The sequence below is a fragment of the Aquarana catesbeiana genome, linkage group LG02 (genome assembly GCF_042186555.1).
Source record: "Aquarana catesbeiana isolate 2022-GZ linkage group LG02, ASM4218655v1, whole genome shotgun sequence".
Lineage (NCBI taxonomy): Eukaryota > Metazoa > Chordata > Amphibia > Anura > Ranidae > Aquarana > Aquarana catesbeiana.
The window spans coordinates 427303544-427328134 of NC_133325.1; the positions used below are offsets into that span (position 1 = coordinate 427303544).

Consider the following 24591-nt stretch of genomic DNA (forward strand, 5'->3'; position numbering starts at 1 on the left):
GTGTCGGCCTTTCATTTAAATCAGGACATTATTTTGCCTTCTTTTTTCTCTCAGCTTCGTTCGACGGAAGAGAGACGACTGCATTCTTTGGACGTTGTCCGGGCAGTCAAGGTTTATTTGTCTAGATCTGCGGAGATCCGAGGATCAGACTTCTTTTTTGTTTTACCAAAAGGACCCAAGAAGGGGCAGGCAGCTTCCAAAGCTTCCATTGCCAATTGGGTCCGTCAATTGGTCATTCAGGCCTATGGTCTGAAAAGTAAAGCTCCTCCCTTTAGGATGAGAGCTCATTCTATCAGGGGTGTAGGAGCCTCCTGGGCTTTTCGCCTTCAGGTATCTGTGGCTCAGATTTGTAAGGCTGCTACCTGGTCTTCAGTGCATATGTTCACAAAATGTTATCAAGTGGATGTTCAAGCAGCAGAAGATTCGGCTTTCGGCCGCAGTGTACCACAGGCTGCCATATAAGTTCTGATGACTATTGTTTGGCAGGGTGTCTCCCTCCCCTCAAGGCTATTGCTCTGGGACGTCCCAGCAGGTTATGAATATTAGCCTAACTCTGTGTCCCATGATGTATGAAAAAGAAAATCAGATTTTTTGTCTTACTTACCTGTAAAATCCTTTTCTTTGAGTACATCGTGGGACATAGAGGTCCCTCCCCTCTTTCTTGAGGATTCAGTGCTTGCTACAAAACTGAAGTACTTCCTGTATGGGAGGGGTTATATAGGGGATCACTTCCTGTCTAAAGACCTTTGGTCTACCAGTGTCCATTCACCTGGAGATGAAGTATAACTCAGCAGGTAATGAATATTAGCCTAACTGTGTCACATGATGTACTCAAAGAAAAGGATTTTACAGGTAAGTATGCTGAAAACAAAATCTATTTTTTAAACAGCTATGAAGACAGTGAGGTAAGCGTGTGTAGAATAAATGAAAAGCTGTTTTATTTTTGCAAAAATAGTACATTAATGCTATATTGGTACATAAGGGGCCTGGAATTTAAAGGAAAAAAAAGTGAACAAAGGTGAACTTAGCCTTTAAATAATATGTGAAATGTAAGTCCACACAAAACTGATAGCAACTGAAACAAACTTGGTTGGTTTAATCATCCACTGGCTTCATATAATGATTTGGAAAAGTCACATGGAAATTGTTGGATCCCATTGTATAGAAATGTACCTGTTGTATTTTCCTCCAGCTAGGAAGTTGGAGGTCACCCACCTCATAGTAAGTTGTCTGGTGCACATTTGAGTGTTGTGTGGTTGTTTGCAGAATGAGTTTCACTAGATCACCCTGCTGATCCTTCTTCTTTTGCTCTCTCTGATCTCTCAGGTCCCACTACTCTCCATATTCCCCTACTGAGTTTTCCTGCACTCTGTCATCTCCTTCAAGTAAACCTCTGCTGTAAGAAATGCTGGGGCCTGTCTGCCAATAGCTACTACACTTTGAAGCACCTGGAGTCTGTTTTTTTTAGCATTTCTTATTTAGTTTTGATTTTTAACAACAATATAAACATATTTCCACACGTCACAAAATAATGTAACATGGACAGTATGTGTAAGCAGGTCGTAGATCAGGATATGCAAAAGCTGAATATGATATGGACCAAACTGTCATGCTTGGACTGTTGGAAAATAAAAGGTTAAACATAAAACTTGTACATACAGTATGAATTATTATTTGATTAGACATGAGAGATAATATACTCAAGTAACAGTTTGCTGGTGGTTCTGAAGTCCCCACAAAAAGAAGGGGGAGTGAGAAACTGAATATATTCAAGTCCTGACAGTCTGCTCAGTACAGTAATAGTGTAGAGTGTTGTGTAGATCAAAGAGAAAAAAAGAGTAGAGAAAGGAGATGGGAGGAGGGGAGAGAAACTTGGTAGAGCATAATCAACTTACGGAAGGGAAGTAGGTTAAAAGAAAGAAAAGCAAATACCTAACTCTAAACCTTATAGTCAATAGTTTTGCCTGGGGTCCAGCACACCTCGCTATATTGGCTATGTTGAGCCTGGAGCTGAGCCAGGAGAGACAGCCCTATGGGGTAGGGGTGGAGGAAAGGTGAGAATGGCGGAAAGGTGGGGTGCATTAAAAAAAAAATAGGAGGGAAAATCGCAAGGTTTTTGCATGGGTAAATGTTGGCCCTAAGTGCAGTGTACAGGTGACGCAAAAAAAATCTTTTCATCTTAGTTTTGGATTGCCCCGTATGATGCTGATCTATGAAATTCAATGAAATTCATCCAATGCATTCCATGTGTGGTTAAATAGTTGCAATCTGTCAAGTTTGTAATGCATAATGTACTCCATCTCAAAAAAGTAAACCATCTGATCTATCCAGCCTTTCATCGAAGGCAATGTAGGTGTCCACCATAATCGGGGGATCAAGCTGTGTGCTGCATTATTGAGGTGCATAGTAAGTGTTTAGCTGGTAAAAGGGGGTTGCCCTTTATCAGTGTGTAGCAGGTACAGTTCAAGGGAGTATGGGTGCTAGGAACCAATTATCTGCCTGTAAAGTTGTATACTTTTTTCCAAAATATTTTGTAGAGGTTTGCAGTGCCAACATATATGTTACAGTGTGCATTTTTCAGTATTGCAGCAAGTTGAAGAAATGTTAGGGTCAATTTTGTATAACCGTGAGGGGTCCTGTATCAAATAGACACTATTTTATAATTTATCTCTTGTATCACTGCACTAAACAAGCTCTATTGAATTTGTTGACAGATGGTCTGCCATTGCTTGTTAGTGAAGGAGATGTTCTGTTCCTTTTCCCATTGCTGTTTAGAGGTATTTTCTTTGCATAACAGAGATCCTCTAACGCGGAAGAGATCTAGGAGATCAAGTGGGTCTTGGGATCTATATTCATGCATATTTTTTCAAAATGTGAGAGTGGACGTGTATAGCAGTGTTTGTATTGTATGTGAGTCAAAAAAAGTTGAATCTCTAAGTAGATTCACCATATACATTACTGCTTGCCAGATTCTCAATGTCATGTTTTGAGAGAAACAAGCCTCGTCTAAAAAAGTTGCCCGCTCAGGGTGGGTGGGGAATAGTTTCATTTCAAGAACACATAAATTCTTTGGAGTTTCCTTGAAAAAAGTCTCCAATCAGTGAAGTCAGAGGAAGGGTAGATTCTCACAGCTATGGATCTGTTGAAATGTATTTTTACATTGAAGATAGCTGAAAATAAATTTAATTCCCTGAACTGGCTGGGGAGCATCTTCTGAATGTTGGTCAAAAGAAAAAAAAACATCATCCACGTAGGCAGAAGTTTTATATGTTTCTTTACCATTTTGTAATGTCAGTTTCAGCTCTAACTATCCTAAGGAATGGTTCCAGAGTTAAAATAAATACCAGGGGTGACAATGGGCACCCTTGCTTTGCGCTATTCCTTATAGGAAAACTGTCTGATAGGCAGTCTGTTCTGACGATACTGTGACTTTTCTGATTTTGCTTTTTTGTCTGGTTCAGTGGCTCCAAACGTACTCAAGCTAAAAACAGCCAAATAACTAGCATTTTTTTAAAAGATGGCAGCAAAAACAACCTGCATATTGCTCTCAGCATTTTTCCTTTTTGTGTTTACATTCATTCAGCTTGTTCTTTATGTCCTACAACACAGTGTACACCTATAGGGGTATAACCAATCATGTAGCGGGCATCAGCATACGTCACGAATAGCCCTGCTCATCACAAGGGAAACTTACATTACTTTCTCATGTTGCACATCTTAAAATGTGTTAGCTTGTGGATGTGCTTCTCACAGCGTTTATTATTTACCTAGCTTGGCCTGGTTTTATATGTATTAGCCTACCCCGATAGCTGCTGTATTTCCTGACTGCCTATTTGCTCTTTTCTCTGGTTTTAATGTTTCCTTCCAGGTACTTTTGGTAATGACTTCTGGGTCACAAATTACAAACTTGTAAGCCTCCCAAGTACAATGGAAAAGATGAATGGGAGTAATTATACACCCTATTGCATGCATTGGTAGACTGTTATTATAGGTCATGGAAAGATCCATTCTCACCATTGCAAATGTACTGTCCTGCAAGATTAAATGTTATTATAAGAAGCGAGCATGTGCTGCTTTAATTGTGAATAGGCCTTGCAGTTAAAAACTCTATTTTATTTTAACCACCCCAACTCCAGCCCTTGTAGGTAAAAGTCTGGTGGGGGCATTTCTTCCTATGAGTGGAGTGTTTATAAACAGCCCTTTTTGTCGTGTGGGCATACATGGGAGTGTGCATAGTCACTGTGACCACACTGTCAAAAATTAAAATTACAACTTTGTGGAAAACAGTACATTTTTATTTTCTTTCTATATTTCCAAAAACCTGTGGCAACAATTTAAATCATCAAAAGATATGCCTCTTATTAAATACCTTGAGATACCTGCTTTCCAAATCTGGCCAGTTATTTCAGTCAAGGCACTCTTTAAAATTATGCACAATCTTAAGGCATTCTATTCTAAAATGTTAAACACTAAACTATTGGTTTTACATAACACAGCAACACCCACACACATAGGACACCCAACATTAGAGGTGATTCAGATGCTCTCATGCATAGAGGACACCACTCCCAGGTGTGCAGCATTTTGAGGCCGGTACCACTGAGCCTATTGGGCATCCACCAATCCAGCAGTTCTTGTCGCCTCTCTCCCAGTGACCAATCCCATTGTTGCTACAGGAAATGCTCTGTCTTCAACCTCCACACTTGCTCTCTCTCCCGGGCCACTCTACATCTCTCCTCTTTCTGTGACTTCAGGCTGGGTCCCTAGGCATTCTGCTGTGGCTCCAGTCCCAAAGAGTGGGGAAATGTCGAATAGTGGAGGTGCCAAGCGCTTAACCCCCTCCACTACCAGAGGAACCATCACCACTGCCAGCCACAGTCTCTCTTGCATGTGACACAACACTGTAGTCCTCAGCAACAACACATCAACTTCCTTTGGACAGTACTCTGTGTGTTAGGCCCATGTATTGTATCTTCATCTAGTTCAGCCCCCTTGTTGTGTTAGAAGTCCTGTTCTTTTGATACACTGAGCATGCACCCCTTTTAAAGGGTTCAGGCCAAGGATCCCAAGTAAACCAATAAAGATCCTTTACTGAGGTGGTTGCTGAAAACAGTATAGTACTCAAAAGCAGTTCAACATAATTCTTGTGAAGAGCTCTGCTAACATGAGTAAGCACCCGTTATGAGTGCGAAACGCGTCAGTTGATCTCTGTACACTCCTGCTGTAGGGTTTTGTACACTTCTGTGATCCAGCTTTTTTACAAATAAAAGCACTTATCATCAGACCGGTGTGCGGCTTCCAGATCTCCGTCTATTTCATCTTCTAACATCCATAGAGTGTGCATACCTTATTCAGAATGCGATTTCTTTTAAGGCAATAGCCCACAAAATGCACTACAAGTCCCTTATGCCCTGTACACACGATCGGACATTCCGACAACAAAATCCATGGATTTTTTCCCATGGATGCTGGCTCAAACTTGTCTTGCAGACACACAGTCACACAAATCTTGAAATTCCGAACGTCAAGAACGCGGTGAAGTACAACGCATACAGCAAGCCGAGAAAAATTAAGTTCAATAGCCAGTGCGGCTCTTCTGCTTGATTCTGAGCATGCGTGGAACTTTGTGCGTCGAAATTGTGTACACACGATCGGAATTTATGACAACGGATTGTTGTCGGAAAATTTGAGATCCAGATCTCAAATTTCATGTGACGGAAATTCCAATGGAAAATGTCCGATGGAGCCTACACACGGTCGGAATTTCCGACAACAAGCTCCCATCGAACATTTTCCATCAGAAAATCCGACCATGTGTACGGGGCATTAGAGTCCATAATTGACAGTAAGCCACAAAGGCAGTAAGTCCATAATTAGCAGCTACAAGTCCATAAGGTTCCCAGGCTTGGGACGCTTTCCAGGAACCCCAATTAGGCCCCTACCGACCCCCTCCCCCCCAAAATCCAGCAGCGTATCCAGCTACATTTTGGTAGAATTTCCTCAGGCCAAACACTTGGGGCTTGGAGGCAGCTCTTTTAATGTTGGTTGACCTGTAGGGGATGGTAATTCTTTACATCTGGAGGAGAAGAGCGTTATTCTCCAAATACGGAAAGGCCTCCTCACAGTAATGCCCCGTACACACAGTCGGACTTTGTTCGGACATTCCGACAACAAAATCCTAGGATTTTTTCAGACAGATGTTGGCTCAAACTTGTCTTGCATACACACGGTCACACAAAGTTGTCAGAAAATCCAATCGTTCTAAACGCGGTGACGTAAAACACGTACGTCGGGAGTATAAACGGGGCAGTGGCCAATAGCTTTCATCTCTTTATTTATTCTAAGCATGCGTGGCACTTTGTCCGTCGGATTTGTGTACACACGATCGGATTTTGTTGTCGGAAAATTTTATAGCCTGCTCTCAAACTTTGTGTGTCGGAAAATCCAATGGAAAATGTGTGATGGAGCCTACACATGGTCGGAATTTCCGACAACAAGGTCCTATCACACATTTTCCGTCGGAAAATCCGACCGTGTGTACGGGGCATAAGAGCTGTGAAAATGTGGAATAGACTCCCTCAAAAGCTAATTCTGGCCAGCTCAGTAGATTGTTTTAAAAAAACACCTTGATTATTTTCGTAAATGCACATAATATAACTGGTTACTAATATTTATAGGTAAAGTTCAAATATATGATTGCTTCTTGGGCGGATCAGGAAGGAATTTTCTTTCCCCGCTGGAGCAAATTGTATACTTCTTCATTGAGGTTTTTTTTGCCTTTTTTCTGGATTAACTGTGAGTATAGGATAGTGCAAATAAAAGTTTTCTATTTGTGTGTTTTTTTTTTGTTTTTTATATATATATATATATTGATTGAACTGGATGGACTTGTGTTTTTTTTTTTCAACCAGATTAACTATGTAACTATGTAAACCAGATGAAAATGGCAGGCAAAACATTAACCCTTACAGCCCGGTTACTCCCAGCTCTCAGATCAATCTGAGGACACAGGAAACCTAAAAACATTGTAACACTTGGCACCTGGCTGGCTCCGCTAACATGAGGAAATGAGCACACCCAGGGGAAACAAGGGCATACACCAGCAGACATATTAATCCCTTGTAGGCACCTGCCTACATCTTCATCAGGTACCTCTCCCAATCACTGCTCCTACTCTCTCCCTACCCAGCAGAGCTCTGTCCTGACCTACTCTTGCACTGTGGGCACATTGAATGATGAAAAATCTGCATTTTAAGCACTTTTTTGTCAAGATGGCCACACAAATCTTGCAGGATTTTGACATTCAATAAGAGATGTCGTTCTCTCCAAGATGGCTGCCTGGAGCCCATAACAAAAGACAAATAGTGCTTAATTGTCCCTTGCCAGCCCGAAAAAATGGCACAGTGACACCTACTGACCAACAGAGATACTGCAGCCTAACACCTACCTACATGCATCTTTAAATACATTTTTAAATTCTACAAGTATAATTATCTTTTAACTATACCTTCGTATTAACTTCTCATGGCTCCCTGCTTATCAGAAATCAGGTTGATGGGGACTGAAACTGTAAATCAAGCAGGAACTGTTTCATGGAACAATACTTTAATCCTAACATGTTTCAGTCACTAGGTGGAAGGCACAGGCAGAAGTTGAAGGTGTTTAGGAAGGTAATAAATTAGTCAAACTGCCCTGGGTTCAGTTTGAGAAAGATTTGGTGAACTTCAAATACCCCCACTGAAATCAATAGGAGCTGAATCTGTCAAATTAAAAAATAATTTCAGGGCTGATAGGCAAGGCGATGTCAAAAAATAGCACGAAGGGTGGGTACTGCTCTGGGGAACATGTACCAATGCAAAAAAAAAGTAAAAATTGCAACATTTAAATGCCCAATTCTAGGGATGGTCCAAACAACCCCCAGTTCGGTTCACACCAGAACATCTCAAACAGGCAAAAAGTTCTAGCGAACAAGCAAACTCTATTATGGTCTATGGGACACGAACATGAAAAATCAAAAGTCCTCATTTTGAAGACTTATATGCAAGTTATTGCCATAAAATATGTATGGGGACCTGAGTACTGCCCTAGGGGACATGTATCAATGCAAAAAAAAGTTTTTAAAACAATAGTTTTTAAAGGAGCAGTGATTTTAATGATGCTTAAAGTGAAACAATAAAAAATGAAATATTCCTTAAAATATTGTGCCTGGGGGTCTCCTTAGTCTGCCTCTAAAGTGGCGCATCTGTGTGATGTATAGAACATGCCACCGCAATAATGACATTTCTAAAGGAAAGATTTACATTTAAACTTTAAACTTGCTCACAGCTGTAATGTATTGCCGGCTCCCAGAAATATAGATGGAAAAAAAATGAAAAAAAAAATGGTGTGGGGTCCCCCCAGTCCATACCAGGCACTTAGGGTCTGGTATGGATTTTAAGGGGAACCCCGTGCCAAAATAAAAAGAAAAATTGGTCCCCCCAAAATCCATACCAGACCCTTATCCGAGCATACAGCCTGGCAGGTCAGGAAATGGGGGAGATGAGCGTGTGCCCCCCCCCTGAACCATACTAGGCTACATGCCCTCAACATGAAGGGGTGGGTGCTTTGGGGCTCTGTGATCCCCACCCAAAAGCACCTTGTCCCCATGTTGATGGGGAGAAAGGCCTCTTCCTGACAACCCTGGACTGTGGTTGTCGGGGTCTGCGGGCGGGTGGGTTTAACAAGGGGTCCCCCAGAATCCTGGCCCCCCTTCCTATGTGAATGGGTATCGGGTACAGCGTACCCCTACCCATTCACCAAAAAAAGTGTCAAAAAGTAAAAACCACAAGACACAGTGTTTTTTTTCAGAAGGGGGCAGGGTGACCCAGTTAAATCACTGGGTGGCCCCCTCCCTTGACTATAAAAGAGCTGTCAAAGAGGCCAGAGAGCAGCTGGCGGGAGGCCTCCCATGGAGGCGGAGCGTTTTCATTTTTTGCTAATTTTCGGGTCCAACGGGTGGCTTGATTGACGGTGGATTTACATGTGTTTTTTTTCTTAATTCTGTCATAGGGTTCCCCTTAACCACTTCAATACACTGTATTATTTACTCTGCACTGCACTATATACTCTGCAATGCATTATATACACTACACTGACTGCACTATATACTCTTCATTGTATTATATACACTACACTGACTACACTGTATTATATAATCTACACTGACTGCACTGTATTATGTACACTACACTGACTGCACTGTATTATATAGTCTACACTACATATATTCTACACTGCCTGCACTGTATTATATACACTACACTGACTGCACTGTATTACTGTATATATATTTTACACTGCCTGCACTGTATTATATATTCTACACTGACTGCACTGTATTATATACACTACACTGACTGCACTGTATTACTGTAAATATTTTACACTGCCTGCACTGTATTATATATTCTACACTGACTGCACTGTATTACTGTATATATTTTACACTGCCTGCACTGTATTATATATTCTACACTGATTGCACTGTATTATATACACGACACTGCCTGAAAACTGTATTTTATACATTACACTGACTGCACTATATTATATATACTACACTGACTGCAAGCTCAATCCACTGCCCTGCCTAATCTATCTCGATTAATTCGCACTATACACGGTCACTGTGTAAGCAGCCTTATATAGTGTGAGGCGTGGACTTAGCTCCTGAGCCATGATTGGCCAATCATGGCTCTCATTGTACGCGCTGTGATTGGCCAAAGGATACAGGTCAGGTGCATACTTTGGCCAATCAGCAGCCTTCAATGCACTGCAATCTCGCAGTGCACTATGGGGCACTCCGCAGCTGGCGAATGTCCCGCGAGCACCCCATATGTTCGTTTGTTCTATGAAAAAGCAAACACCCGATGTTTGAGTCGAACTTACGTTCGACTCGAACATTGGGTCCATCCCTACTCAATTCCTTTAAATAACATGACTGGGGGATGTGGAGGAGCTAATCATGGCTGTGGAGGAGCATATCCCTGTTATGTACAGAAAGTGCTACAGCATCACTGAAATTAACAATTACATTTTTTATTTTAAACTTCTTTTTTTTCAGCACACAGACCTCTCTAAGGGTCTGCTATATACAATATATTGAGGGACCTTTGAATGGATCTGGGTGCTGTTTTTTCTTTGTAAATGTCACTTTTGATGTCACCCTTAGAGTCTGATATGGATTTTAAATTGTACCTCATACAAAAATAATATATAAAATATTTGAGATCCCACAGAAAATCCATACCAGACCCTAAGGGCTTTGTAATGATTTTAAGGGGAATTTTAGTGCAAAGAAAAAAAAAAGTCTCCCCCCTCCTGAATCATACCAGGCCACATGCCCTCAACATGGCCTTGCCATGGTTATAAGGGTCCTTGGATGGGAGGACTTCTCTGAATCTAAAAATCCCCTTTAATACTCCTAATGCCTCTGCTTATTCACAAAATAGATGTAAGCAAGAATTAAAGACACTCAAACATTTGACAAGTCCTTTATTTAAAAAAAATGATGGTGCTATTAGCTGAATGAGGCTCCCTGCACTGTCATCAGCTGTATAAGAGAAGGGGTGGGGAAAGTAGTGACACCACAACCCATATAGGCCATGGCAATATTTAGGCAATGTTATTGCTCAAATATTGGTATTTAGCCATTTTTAGACAATGATGTAACCCTTACAATCCTGGACGGATTCCCGGCTATGTAAGTGAATGGGCCGGGTGACATCAGTGGTTGGTAAGGATGCGGAGGTTGCAAGCACCTGCTGCTTTCTTAGCAACCATTGGCACCTGGAAACTGTCACATTCGTCCATGTCCGAACAGCCAGTGACTAAAACAAAAAGTTGCTTGCCCCTTTAGCAAATAGAGACAAGCTAGGTGAATTAATACATGTACATAAGGAACAGCCACAACACTACAAACTGCAGCCATAACATGTGAGCCCATCATTACAGATTAACCACTTCAGCCCCAGAAGGATTTACCCCCTTCCTGACCAAGCCCTTTTTTGCGATACGGCATTGCGTCGCTTTAACTGACTGGCATAGTCATGCGACGTTGAACCCAAACAAAATTGACGACCTTTTTTACCCACAAATAGAGCTTTCTTTTGGTGTATTTGATCACCTCTGTGGTTTTTATTTTTTGCGCTATAAACAAAAAAAGAGCAACAATTTTGAAAAAAGCAATATTTTTTACTTTTTGCTATAATAAATGTCTCCAAAAATATATAAAAAAAACTAATTTCTTCCACAGTTTAGGCCAATATGTATTCTTCTACATATTTTTGTTAAAAAAATCGCAATAAGCTTATATTGATTGGTTTGCGCAAAAGTTATCGCGTCTACAAAATAGAGGACAGATTTATGGCATTTTTATTAATAATTTTTTTTTTTATTAGAAATGGCGGCGATCTGAGATTTTTACCATGACATTGCGAGGGACAGATCGGACACTTTTGGCACTATTTTGGGACCATTGGCATTTATATAGCGATCAGTGCTATAAAAATGCACTGATTACTGTGTAAATATCACTGGCAGGGAAGGGATTAAACACTAGGGGGAAATCAAGGGGTTAACTGTGTTCCCTCAGCATGTTCTAACTGTAGGGGGGTGGGCTCACTAGAACATGACAGAGATCACTGCTCCCGATCATTGGGAGTAGTAGATCCCTGTCATATTGCTAGTAGGCAGAACAGGGAAATGCCTTGTTTACACAGGGACTTTTAACGGTGCTAGGATAAATAAAGTAGAAAAGGTAGAATAAAAGGATCTTTTATTTAACAATCTTTAAAAAAGGAAACAGACATAGATCAAAAACACTAAGGTATGTTTATAAAGCAAATAAAATAATTAATTGATACAGAGGTTGATACCACTTTCTCAACATGTATATGATATACATTATGATTGTAAATTTATTAGCAGACATAAAATTCTTACTGTGTTTTTTCTACCTAGTTGATCAAATGCCACATTATATCTCCTGAAGAAGCTTAAGAAAGCGAAACATGTTGAGAAAGTGGTATCAAAACCTCTGTATCAATTAATTATTTTATTTGCTTTATAAACATACCTTAGTGTTTTTGATCTATGTCTGTTTCCTTTTTTAAAGATTGTTAAATAAAAGATCCTTTTATTCTACCTTTTCTACTTTATTTATCCTAGCACCGTTAAAAGTCCCGGGGCCTGCCCATGGCCTCAATGTCCCTTTTCTTTACAAACGTATTTTCTGGGATGTGGTGCTCTTGATTTTTCCTCCCTTCCATTTTTTCAAGCCTTGTTTACACAGGCACAGGGCTTTTTTTCAGGTGAAACTTGGTGGAACTCAGTTCCACCACCTCTGACTCAGGCCCTCTGCTCCCTGCTCACCACTATCACTGGTAAACACAGGAGTTCTATGTTTACCAGTGATAGCTTGTCTCCCAACGGCTCCTACAGATCTGATCTCCTGAGCAGCTCCCACTGAGTGCAGAATGGGAACAAGGGAGATAAAGGTGTCCGGGGTGCATAGCAGATGCCGACATCCCCAATAGATGACCTCCCTGCAAGTGAGAGAGGAGGAGGAAAAGCTGTTGTGTGTACAGTGTGCGGGGAGGTACTAGAGCCAGCTGGGTGCTTCAGCTTATTACAGCAACAAAAGTAAGATATGTGGAAGATGGTGGAGCTTTTAAGTGGGGGGGCGGTAGGGTTACCACCTGTCTGGGATTCACCCAGACAGTTCGGGTTTCGAATTATGTGTCCGGGTTTCTGTCCACCTGACACCCGGACACATTATTCAGACAGGAATGTGACTCAGAACAGGGTCTGACAGGAGGGTAAGGGGATACTATGCACGTCGCATTACTATTCAATTTGGAGCACACAAAAGTGTCCCAGGTCTGTTACAAACCTATAGTGTATGCTAAAAAAAAATGCTGTGTGCCACTAAAGTGTTCAAGTTTGGCTTGAAAAAGTGGCAACCCTACGGGGCGGGTATGGGTCAAGTGAAGGGGGAGCTGTGGAAGAAGCCTGAACTCTGCACTCTGTGTGTAGCGCACCCCTAAATTCTGCACTCTATATGCAGCGAACCCCCGAATTCTGCAATATGTACATAGCACGTATGTAGCGCATCCCTAAACTCTGTACTAGTGCATCCTGTACCCCTGGGGGGAGGTTTTTTTTTTTGGAGGGTTTGCGGTTGAGTTCCTGCACCTATTTTCTGAGAAAAAAAGCCCTGCATAAGCATTTCCCCATTCTGCCTCTCTGTGCCATGATCGCGGGCCACTGGCGAACATCGAGTCTGCGGGACCTGCAGCGACGCACGGGTGCCACTTTGCCGACATATATCAGCGTATATCGGCAAGTGATTAAGGCAAACAACACACAGGAGTTGATTTACTAAAACTAGAGTGCAAAATCTGGTGCAGCTCTGCACAGAAACCAATCAGCTGCCAGTTTTTTTTGTCAAAGCTTAACTGAACAAGCTGAACTTAGAAACTGATTGGCCACCATGAACAGCTGCACCAGATTTTGCATTCTCCAGTTTTAGTAAATGAACCCCACAGTATATAATTACACTAATACCTAGTTAAAAAAAAAAAAAAAAAAAAAAACATTTGAAAGTGTACAATGCCTTTCAAATGTTTTTGTTAAACAATGAACTTTGCATCATTTAAAGATGTTTTGCATTTAGTTTAGTTTTATACTTAATACTGTATATCATGGGACCTCTCTAATAGTATGAGAATAAAGCTGGCTATAGACAGACACCAAAGGGTGGTCAGTTAATCCTTAAAGACAAATGGTCATCTTAGTTAACTGACATATTCAGGCCTATGAATGTCACCTCCAAGTAGACACCTCCAGCACAAAATTATCAGAGAATAAGAGTACCTGGACAATGTTTTGTAACCTTTCTAATTATTGTTACCCCCAATAAGTATTAGGTGTGGTAGCTACAAGTGAAATACACACTTTATATTGTCACCTGATGGGAAGACTGTCATCTACTGTCTGCAGCACCTTCAATTTATTGCTAGCCTCTGCATGTTCAGCCTTCCAAAACTGTTGCTCTATAAATTTGAGGGCTGCAGAAGGTCACATAACTCAGTCCACAAGCTTCAATGTTTAATGTTGCATGTAACTGCTGCAGAATGATGGGAGAGAAGAGGCGCAACAGACCAAAGAATTTTTTTTTCTGTTATACTCTAAACTCTGCTACAAGTGAATGGCTATGAAAAGTGAACAGTCTCCTGTAAGAGAAACCTTATAACTTACAAAAGAAAACACTGCCAATGGAATCCCTCCTGCTACAACAGTTCTCGTCCAAAAATGGCACTGTTGCTCACAATACAGTTAGTAGTCAGTGACTCAGATGAGCATGTTACTTCATAGCACTATAGAATTTTTCCAAAAAGCAGCTGCAGGGTCTCTTCAGCCATGCTTGGCTTGCAGAAGTATCTTTCATTATGGAGCAAGTACGACCAACATGTTAGATGACCAAGTCATTTCACGGCACCAATATTTGCCCTCACCCCATGCACAACACATGATTATTATTATTATTATTATTATTCAGGATTTATATAGCGCCAACAGTTTACGCAGCGCTTTACAATATAAAAAGGGAGACAATACAGTTATAATACAATACAATACAATAGGATTAAGAGGGCCCTGCTCAGAAGAGCTTACAATCTAATAGGGTGGGGCAGGTGGTACAAAAGGTTGTAACTGTGGGGAATGAGCTGGTGGAAGTGGTAGGAGATTAGTTGGAGACGTGATAGGCTTTCCTGAAGAGATGAGTTTTCAGGGATTGCCTGAAGGTAGCAAGAGTGGGGGATAGCCGGATAGATGGAGGTAGCGAGTTCCAGAGGATGGGAGAGGCTCCTGGAGACGAGCATGGGAGGAGGAGATGAGAGAGCTTGAAAGCAGGAGGTCTTGAGAAGAGCGGAGAGGTCGATTTGGGTGATATTTGGAGACAAGATTAGTGATGTAGCTTGGGGCAGAGTTGTGAATGGCTTTGTATGTTGTGGTTAGAATTTTGAATTTAATTCACTGGGTGATTGGGAGCCAGTGTAGGGATTGGAGTAGAGGGTTGGCAGACACTGAGTGGTTGGTAAGGTGGATAAGTCTGGCAGCAGCATTCATGATAGACTGAAGAGGGGATAGCCTATGGAGAGATAGGCCAATGAGAAGGGAGTTGCAATAGTCAAGGCGAGAGATAACAAGGGAGTGAATGAGGAGCTTGGTGGTTTCATTTGTTAAAAAAGGGCGAATTTTAGAGATGTTATGGAGGTGAATTCTACAAACTTTTGACAGCGATTTGATTTGAGGCTGAAATGACAAGTCAGAGTCTAGGATTACACCTAGTACCCTGGCGTGAGGGGAGGGACTGATGGTTGCATTGTTGATTTTGATGGAAAAGTCATGGAGGGGGGCACGGGCGGGGGGGGGGGAATATTAATAGCTCAGTTTTAGAGAGATTTAGTTTAAGGAAGTGGTGCGACATCCATGCTGATATGTCAGTTAGTAAGTTAGTAATGCGAGAGGAGACTGAAGGAGTGAGGTGAGGAGTAGACAGATAGATTTGGGTGTCATCAGCGTATAAGTGGTATTGGAAGCCGTGGGCAGTTATTAAGTGACCAAGGGAGGAGGTGTAGATAGAGAAGAGAAGGGGTCCAAGAACCGAGCCTTGGGGGACCCCCACAGAAAGGGGCAATGGAGAGGAGGAGACAGAGTTGTAGGTGACACTGAAGGAGCACTGTGATAAATAGCCAGAGAACCAGGATAGAGCAGAATCTCGGAGGCCAAGGGAATGTAGTTTATTGAGAAGGAGCGGGTGGTCAACAGTATCAAAGGCCGCAGAGAGGTCGAGTAGTAGGAGTATGGAGTACTGGCTGTTGGTTTTAGCAGTTAATAAATCGTTAGTGAGTTTTAGTAAGGTAGTTTCCTGGAGTGCTGCGAGCGAAAGCCAGACGGTAAGGGGTCAAGAAGGTTATTTTCATTGAGGTAGGAGCTAAAACGGTTGTAGACTAAGCGTTCTAGAAGTTTAGAGGTGAATGGGAGTAATGAGATGGGTCTTAAGTTGTTCAGGTCGGTAGGGTCCAGTGAGGGCTTTTTAAGAATGGGAGTGATCTGCGCATGTTTTAGAGGGGAGGGGAAAATGCCACTAGAAAGGGAGAGATTGAAGATGTGGGTGAGGGAGCATAGGATAGAAGAAGAGGGTGACCGTAGTAGTTGTGAGGGAACAGGATCCAAGGGACAATTGGTTAGGTGGGCATCCGAGAAAATTTTTGTAACCTCTTCCGTAGTAGCCAATTCAAAAGAGGAGAGTGTTAAATGTGCTGCTGGGCAAGGTATGATGGGTGGGGAAGACGTACGCACAGTGGAGATGTCCTCACGAATTGCATCGATCTTGTCTTTGAAGTGATTGGCAATCTCTTGGGCAGTGAGTGAGTTAGTGGGTAGAGGGGGTGGTGGACGAAGCAGAGAGTTAAAGGTTGAGAAGAAGCGACGGGGACTGGATGACAAGGAATTAATAAGAGAGACAAAGTAGGCTTGTTTGGCAGCATGGAGGCATGAATTGTATTTTAGAAGGGCAGATTTATATAGGGTGAAGTCTTGCAGGCATTTGGTTTTACGCCACAGTCGTTCAAGAGCACGGCAATGTCTCTTGAGATTTCTAGTGTTGTCAGTTTGCCAGGGTTGTAACGGTCGGGGCCTAATTCTGCGTGTGGTTAGAGGAGCAAGTGCATCTAGTGATGATGAGAGTGAACTGTTGTAGACAGAAGTGGCCAGGTCAGGACAGGACAGGGGAGAGATTATTTCATATAGGTGGTCAGTAGCAGAATAGAGAAGAGAAGGGTTAAAGTGGCGAAGGTTTCTACAAGTAATTGTTTTCTGCTTGGAGGGATGGGTGGTTGGAGGCAAGGATACAGTGAAAGTAATGAGGTTATGATCAGCTAGAGGAAAGGGGGTGTTGGTGAGGTTGCCAGGGTTGTAGAGATGGGAGAATACAAGGTCAAGGGTATTACCATTGGAGTGAGTGGAAGTATGCGTCCATTGGGTTAGGCTCTATTCATAAGAGCCTCCCACAATAATCACTGCCAAGGCTGTATTTTTGCACATTAGAGAAGCTGCCCAATTTACGTGTTTTTTTTTTACTTATTTTTATTTAATAATAATAATAATAATAATAATAATAGTAGTAATACTTATTTATTTCATTACAGGTACATATATAGCATCATCAATTCACGCAGCGATTTACATATATATTGTACCTTCACATGACATCAGTCCCTTACAATGAATGGTCTACCTGGTTATCTATCTATCTATCTATCTATCTATCTATCTATCTATCTATCTATCTATCTATCTATCTATCTATCAACCTATTTATTATCTATCTTATACTGGATCCATCTACTGAGGTCCTTTGTGAGGCTGGATTTGGAAACAACAAAACTGAAGCATTAGAATATCCAAAAATAGTTGTATCAGCTGATTCTCTTAAAATCACTATTTTTAAAATTGTTCCCAGATTTAGTTGCACAGCAGATCATTTTTTAAGTTTGTGCATTTCAGTTGAAAGACAACCTGTTGATATTCATAATAACCTTCGGTCATCCAAAGGATCACACCCTTATATAAACAGTTCATTCTGACACTCCTAAGGTGTAAGTCAAGGACCAGAGTTATGTGATAAATTCTCAGCTGTGGTGTCACTACTTTCTGCTACCTTCAAAGTAAATATTCATTTAGAGATAAATTATAGAAGTAATTACCAAGAGACAAGCTTAAGTGGGGTTATGACTCCTATACAAAGACAGGTGGCTCCCCAGTGATGGATGTTTAAGACGAAACACTAAATTCCCACAAGGTGTCCTCACACAGAAGAATATTGCTGAAGAATACACACCCAAGTCAGGACCTGTCCTCTGGATCTTAATTACCAGTAATCCTCAGGGAAATTTCATTACTGATGTCAAGGTTAAAAACAGTAGTAAAGTGTAAAGCTATGCTTTGGTGAGTAATCTGATACTTACATCATTGACTACTTAGAGCACACTAAGAAATGTTGAAGTCTGAAAGGATTTCTTGCAATGTCTTGTTTATCACAGGTAAACCTATGAATTGTCATATGTAAAGTCTTTACACTTTTAAAGCATTTTGAGCAATAAATATACTCCACCTAAGGATCCTTTTAAGAGTATCAAACTCAAATTATTATTATTATTATTATTATTATACAGGATTTATATAGCGCCAACAGTTTACGTAGCGCTTTACAACTCAAATGTCTAATCACACCCTATTCAGGCTAAGTACTTCTGCATTCATCGCCTAAGTCTAGTACACACTACTAGTTTTTTTTAATTCAACCCAGCAAGGCTAAACAAAGGAGGAGCCACTGTAATATGTGATGTTAGTACAGTGATCTCCCCTGCTGTGCTATTGTGTTCTCACAGGGGAAACTGACAGTGGGGAGCTGATGGGCAGACCTTTTTTACAGCCATGCCCCTTTAACAAAAGCCATCTGTCGGACTGGCTGAAGTACACATGGGCTGAATGACGGCCAGTTTCTATTGAACCAGCCGATGCTGCCTGACATTCGGCCTGTGTGTACAGGAATTAAAGCAGAACTCCGGGATCAGAAAAAAATCCCCTATTGGTACACCCCCCACACAAAACACTAATCAGTTATTACATTTGTGAAATTCCTTATCATTGAAGAGAAAAGTTGAATTAAATTTTCAGGAAGTCAGCTCTGTAGTTCAAAAAATGCATCATGTATTCTGTCAGGGAGGATCTGTTAGAACAGTGATTTCATTATATTCTCTACCCTCTCTTTACACGATTATCAAACTACATTTCCCTTCATGTTTTGCTAATTGCAATGAATGTGACAGGGTACACTAGGCCTGTACATGTAAATGTGTACAAGCCCACTTCAACATAAATCACACCCCCTCATTCTGCAGCTAGCCCCACTGCTCGGTATCACACAGCAGGATAGATAGGTTACAGTTTTATAAATGCAAAACATGTTTGTACTCTCCCGCTCCAGCCACAACAGGAGATAAACATATTGCCCTTACTTGCTTTATGTAGTTGTAGCACTAACTCACGGTGAAGCTGCTGGTTTATTGCGGGCTGTTACCGTCACCTTCGCTTCCTCTGTTTCACCAGAACCGGGTCTAGGGTCCCGTTGAGTTTATCACCATACGATGTAGGCACCGGACACTTGAGTATCTTTTCCAATGCTTTAATATAAAGTTGAAGGAAGTAGCAGGAAAGAGGTAGAAGGAGAGTTGCAGAGAAGTTCAAATACTTTTTTCTTGGTGTAGCATTAGGAATTTGGAACTTGTTGATGAATGTACTATCTCTTTAGAGTTGAATCTTTGCCCGCCTGGATAGGTTTCTTTCACTAACCTAGCAGCCAATACGTAGCACGAACAAAAGTCTCTGCCACAGACTTGATTGGAACAAAACCCATACGATCCTCTGCCACAGGATGTAATGGTTTATGATGAACAGCAAACACAGTACTAGAACCTTTAAGCCGACCCGGCAGTACTATGCGGTAGGGTTACTTTAGGATGCGTCCTCCAACCGAGTCACCAGGCCCCTCTCCAGACCAGCACTCTGCATGATCCTTCCATGACGGGTCCTTCACTGGGATCTTCTCAGTTGTCCTGCTTCTTCCCTCTAGGACAGACAACCCAGGACCATTCCTCTGCCGCTATGGTAGGCCCCAGACAGGCTTCTGGGCCCACCCACACGTTGCAGCTACGTGGGCCTCCCGGGCGGAGGACCACAAGGTAGTACTCCTAGCACATACCTGTCGGCCAGGAGGGCCAGCAGGTGGAACAAAATGAATGGCGTCTGTCCCATAAATACCCTCTCCCAGAATGCAACTCGGAGGACCTCCACCACCGAGTTATCTCCGGGACAGAGGAGCACTCATACACTTCAGCGTGTTGCCTTTCCAACACCGACCCATGGCGACAACGACACCCACAGGCACAGTGTGAAACTACATGCAAATCAGCCAAGCTGGAACAGAGGCAAATCTGACTATGTATGAACAGATAACCCACTAAATTTACCTATAAGCGGTAGATTGAAAATCTACCAGCGCTACATAATCATTACTGAACTGTAGACACATCCCATAATTATACATTATACACACTGTACTCTGCTGTAATTCAGTATTCAAATTATTCCTCCTCATGCTGCAGCTTTGTGATCTTTCTAACAGCAATCAGTGATTGTATGGTGTATATGAGCACATCCCTAGCCGCACCACAGAAAGAGAGAGCCGAGACATTCTGCTTTACATTGGCATGTGACACAAGTAATGTCGGCATGAGAAAAAAACAAAGTGCAGCTCTAACTTACTAATCGATAACACAATAATGGTGGAACCCTCTAATGTATGGAAATCTCAATAAACTTCACTATTACCACAATACCAGTCTCTGTGTTATGTAACATCACATATAATACCCATCACACTGAAAATAAGACATAAAAATGACTGCAAACTTTGCAGGGATGGTGGAAACTCCTTCTACAGATATTTGGCAGTGGATGGTGTCAGTAAAGCAGTGGATGGTGTCCACTACTTATCAGTACAGCTTCATCAGTGCCCATAAGTGCAGCCTCATCAGTGCCCATCAGTGCAGCCTCATCAGTGCCCATAAGTGCAGCTTCATCAGTGCTGCCTTATCAGTGTAGCTTTTCAGTGCCCATAAGTGCAGCCTTAGTGCCCATCATGCAGTTTATCAGTGCAGCTTCATCAGTGCCACCTCAGTGCAGTTTATCAGTGCCCATCAGTGCAGTCTCATCAGTGCCCACCAGTACAGCTTATCAGTGCCCACCAGTGCAGCTTATCAGTGCCCATCAGTGTGGTCTCATCAGTTCCCACCAGTGCAGCTTATCAGTGCCAATAAGTGCTGCCCATCAGTGCTCATCAGTGCAACTTATTAGTGCCCATCAGTGCAGCTTATCAGTGCCCATTAGTGCGGTCTCACCAGTGCAGCTTAGCAGTGCTCATTAGTGCAGTCTCACCAGTGCAGCTTATCAATCAGTGCCCATCAGTACCGTCTCACCAGTGCAGCTTATCAGTGACCATCGTTGCGGTCTCACCAGTGCAGCTTATCAGTGCCCATCAGTGCGGTCTCACCAGTGCAGCTTATCAGTGCCCATTAGTGCGGTCTCAGCAGTGCAGCTTATCAGTGCAGAGCAGGGATAGTTACAAGAGATCATCCGCATGACAGAGTGGAGATCTCGGGCTGACAGGTGTATATGAGAACACCGCTCGCCGTAATGTCCTGCCTCCCAGACCAGCATTGTGATAGACAGTGCACTGTTCCAATGATCTCACATACAAGACCTGTCAGCCCGAGATTTCTACTCTGTCATGTGAATGATCTCTGGTAACTATCCCCGCTCTGCACTGGAGAGAGATGGTGGGTGGTGGCAGCAGGAGGGACTGGGGCGGAGTGAGGGCCATTTTGGTAAGGAGGAGGAGGAGGGAGCAGAGGACGAGGACACCACCTCTATGGGCGACACAGACCGGGGGCTGTGAGACCCCCCCCCCCCACCTACTACAGCGAGCAATGCGGAAACAGAAATCCCTGCTCAGCTTGAGAGAACTACTGGTGGGCAGTGACAAGACTGCTGGCTGGGAGTACAGGAGGAATAGCAGCCACCAGTCTTACAAACAGGAAATCACTGGGTAATTATGTTTTTCAGCAAGATCAGCAGGCTATTGCAGAGGGACTACAGAGCTGAGAAGAAGATGGATGGCATAGTTGGTGAAGATAGGAGATCAGCAACAAGGACATGGAAAAAAGTTTTTTTGCCGGAGTTCTGCTTTAACAGAATCAGTCTGTAAATTGGCCACCATAGAGATAACTAACAGTTATAACAGTTACTAACAGTTAAACTTACAGTTTTCTGTATTGAAAGGTTTCCAACTTAAAGTGATACTAAAGTCTGTTTTTTTTTTTTTTTTTTTAAATAACAAACATTTTATACTTACCTGCTCTGTGCAGTGGTTTTGCACAGAGCAGCCCAGATCATCCTCTTCTCAGGTCCCTCGCGGCACTCCTGGTCCCTCCCTCTTGCCGAGTGCCCCCACAGCAAGCAGCTTTCTATGAGAGCACCTGAGCCAAACCGCTGCTCTGTGTGTCCATTCAGACACGGAACCATGGATCGGTCTGGCTATCTTTCTCCTCATTGGCTCATTGACTTTGATTGACAGCAGCGGGAGCCAATGGCGCCCGCTGTGTGTCTCAATAAATCAGAAGGGAGAGTCCTGGACAGCCGAATCTCTTGTGCAACATCGCTGGATCAAGATGGGGCTCAGGAAAGTTTTAGGGGGGACTGTGGGGGCTGCTGCACACAGAAGGTTTTTTTTATCTTAACGCATAGAATGCGTTAAGATAAAAAAAAACCTTCTGTCTTTAGAACTATTCTAAAGTGTCAGTAAACTGTTTATCACAAAGAACAATGATTTGGTGCACATTTGAAACTGACAGAGCAACCAACATAGCTAGCTATCTCCAGCCTCTACCAAAGAACAATCAGAAATGTTAAATCCATCCTGAATACCATTGAGAAGGATATGTGGACCCATATCATCAAGATGGGTACTGTCATTGCCCCGACATTCACTGCTTCTCCTCCTTTCTAGGACCCATTCATATTTGTGTGTTGGGACATCAAGCGCTACAATGCACATTGCATTGGTGTGTTGTGGTGTCTTTTATTGTGTTTACAGTACAGTGCATTGCACAGCACAGGGCAAACATCAATACACATACAGTGCCTTGAAAAAAAGCATTCATATCCCTTGAAATTTTCTAAATTTTGTCATGTTACTACTAAAAACATAAATGTATTTTATTGGGATTTTATGTGATAGACCAACACAAAGTGGCACATAATTGTGAAGTGTAAGGAAAATGATACATTGCTTTCCACATTTTTTACAAATAAATATCTGAAAAGTGTGGCGGGCATTTGTATTTAGCCCCCTAACCTCAGTATAAATACAGCTGTTCTGTGAAGTCCTCAGAGGTCAGTTAGAGAACTTTAGTGAACAAGCAACAGCATCATGGAGGCCGAGGAACACACTAGGCAGGTCAGGGATAAAGTTTTGGAAAAGTTTAAAGCAGGGTTAGGTTATAAAAAAAATATCCTAAGCATTGAACATCTCACTGAGCACTGTTCAATCCATCATCTGAAAATGGAAAGAGTATGGCACAACTGCAAACCTACCAAGACATGGCCATCCACCTAAACTGACAGGCTGGGCAAGGAGAGCATTAATCAGAGAAGCAGCCAAGAGACCCATGGTAACTCTGGAGGAGCTGCAGAGATCCGCAGCCATCAGAAAGTTTTTGGGCCCCTTACACAGCTTTTGACCTGCCCCCCCCCCCCCCCCCGAGCCTTGGCACTAACATTCCCCAGGGCTTGCCTATGAGCAATCCTACCGAATCCGCACACCGGTCACCTTACCTGTACGCCCCGCCCTCCCAATCCTGTATATATGTCAGCCCCCTCACACCTGTATATTTGTCAGCCCCCCAGACCTGTATATTTTTCAGCCCCCCCTCACACCTGTATATATGGCAGCCCTCCTCACACACACCTGTATATATATGGCAGCCCCCCCATACACACACACCTGTATATATGGCAGCCCCCCTCTCACACACCTGTATATAAGTCAGCCCCCCCACGCACCTGTATATATGTCAGCCCCCCTCACACACCCATATGTATTTCAGCCAACCCCACACACACACACCTGTATATATATCACCATCCCCCCACACACACCTGTATATGTCAGTGCCCCCCCACACACATCTGTATATATGTCAGTGCCCCCCCACACACCTGTATATATGTCAGCGCCCCCCCACACACACCTGTATATATGTCAGTGCCCCCCACACACCTGTATATATGTCAGCTCCCCCCCACACACCTGTATATATGTCAGCGCCCCCCCACACACACCTGTATATATGTCAGCGCCCCCCCACACACCTGTATATATGTCAGCGCCCCCCCCACACACCTGTATATATATATATATATATATATATATATATATATATATATATATATGTCAGTACCCCTCCCATATACCTGTATATATGTCAGCGCCCCCACACACACCTGTATATATGTCAGGCACCCCCCACACACACCTGTATATATGTCAGTGCCCCCCACACACCTGTATATATGTCAGCTCCCCCCCACACACCTGTATATATGTCAGCGCCCCCCCACACACACCTGTATATATGTCAGCGCCCCCCCACACACCTGTATATATGTCAGCGCCCCCCCCACACACCTGTATATATATATATATATATATGTCAGTACCCCTCCCATATACCTGTATATATGTCAGCGCCCCCACACACACCTGTATATATGTCAGGCACCCCCCACACACCTGTATATATGTCAGCGCCCCCCCACACACACCTGTATATATGTTAGCGCCCCCCCCCACACACACTGTGT

At 42.7% G+C, this 24591-nt stretch overlaps 1 long non-coding RNA gene across 1 annotated transcript in view; it reads right to left on the reverse strand.

The window, feature by feature from the left end:
* Positions 1 to 24591, reverse strand: part of LOC141129949 (uncharacterized) — a 49655-nt gene that overhangs the window by 17708 nt on the left and 7356 nt on the right. The window lies entirely within an intron of this gene.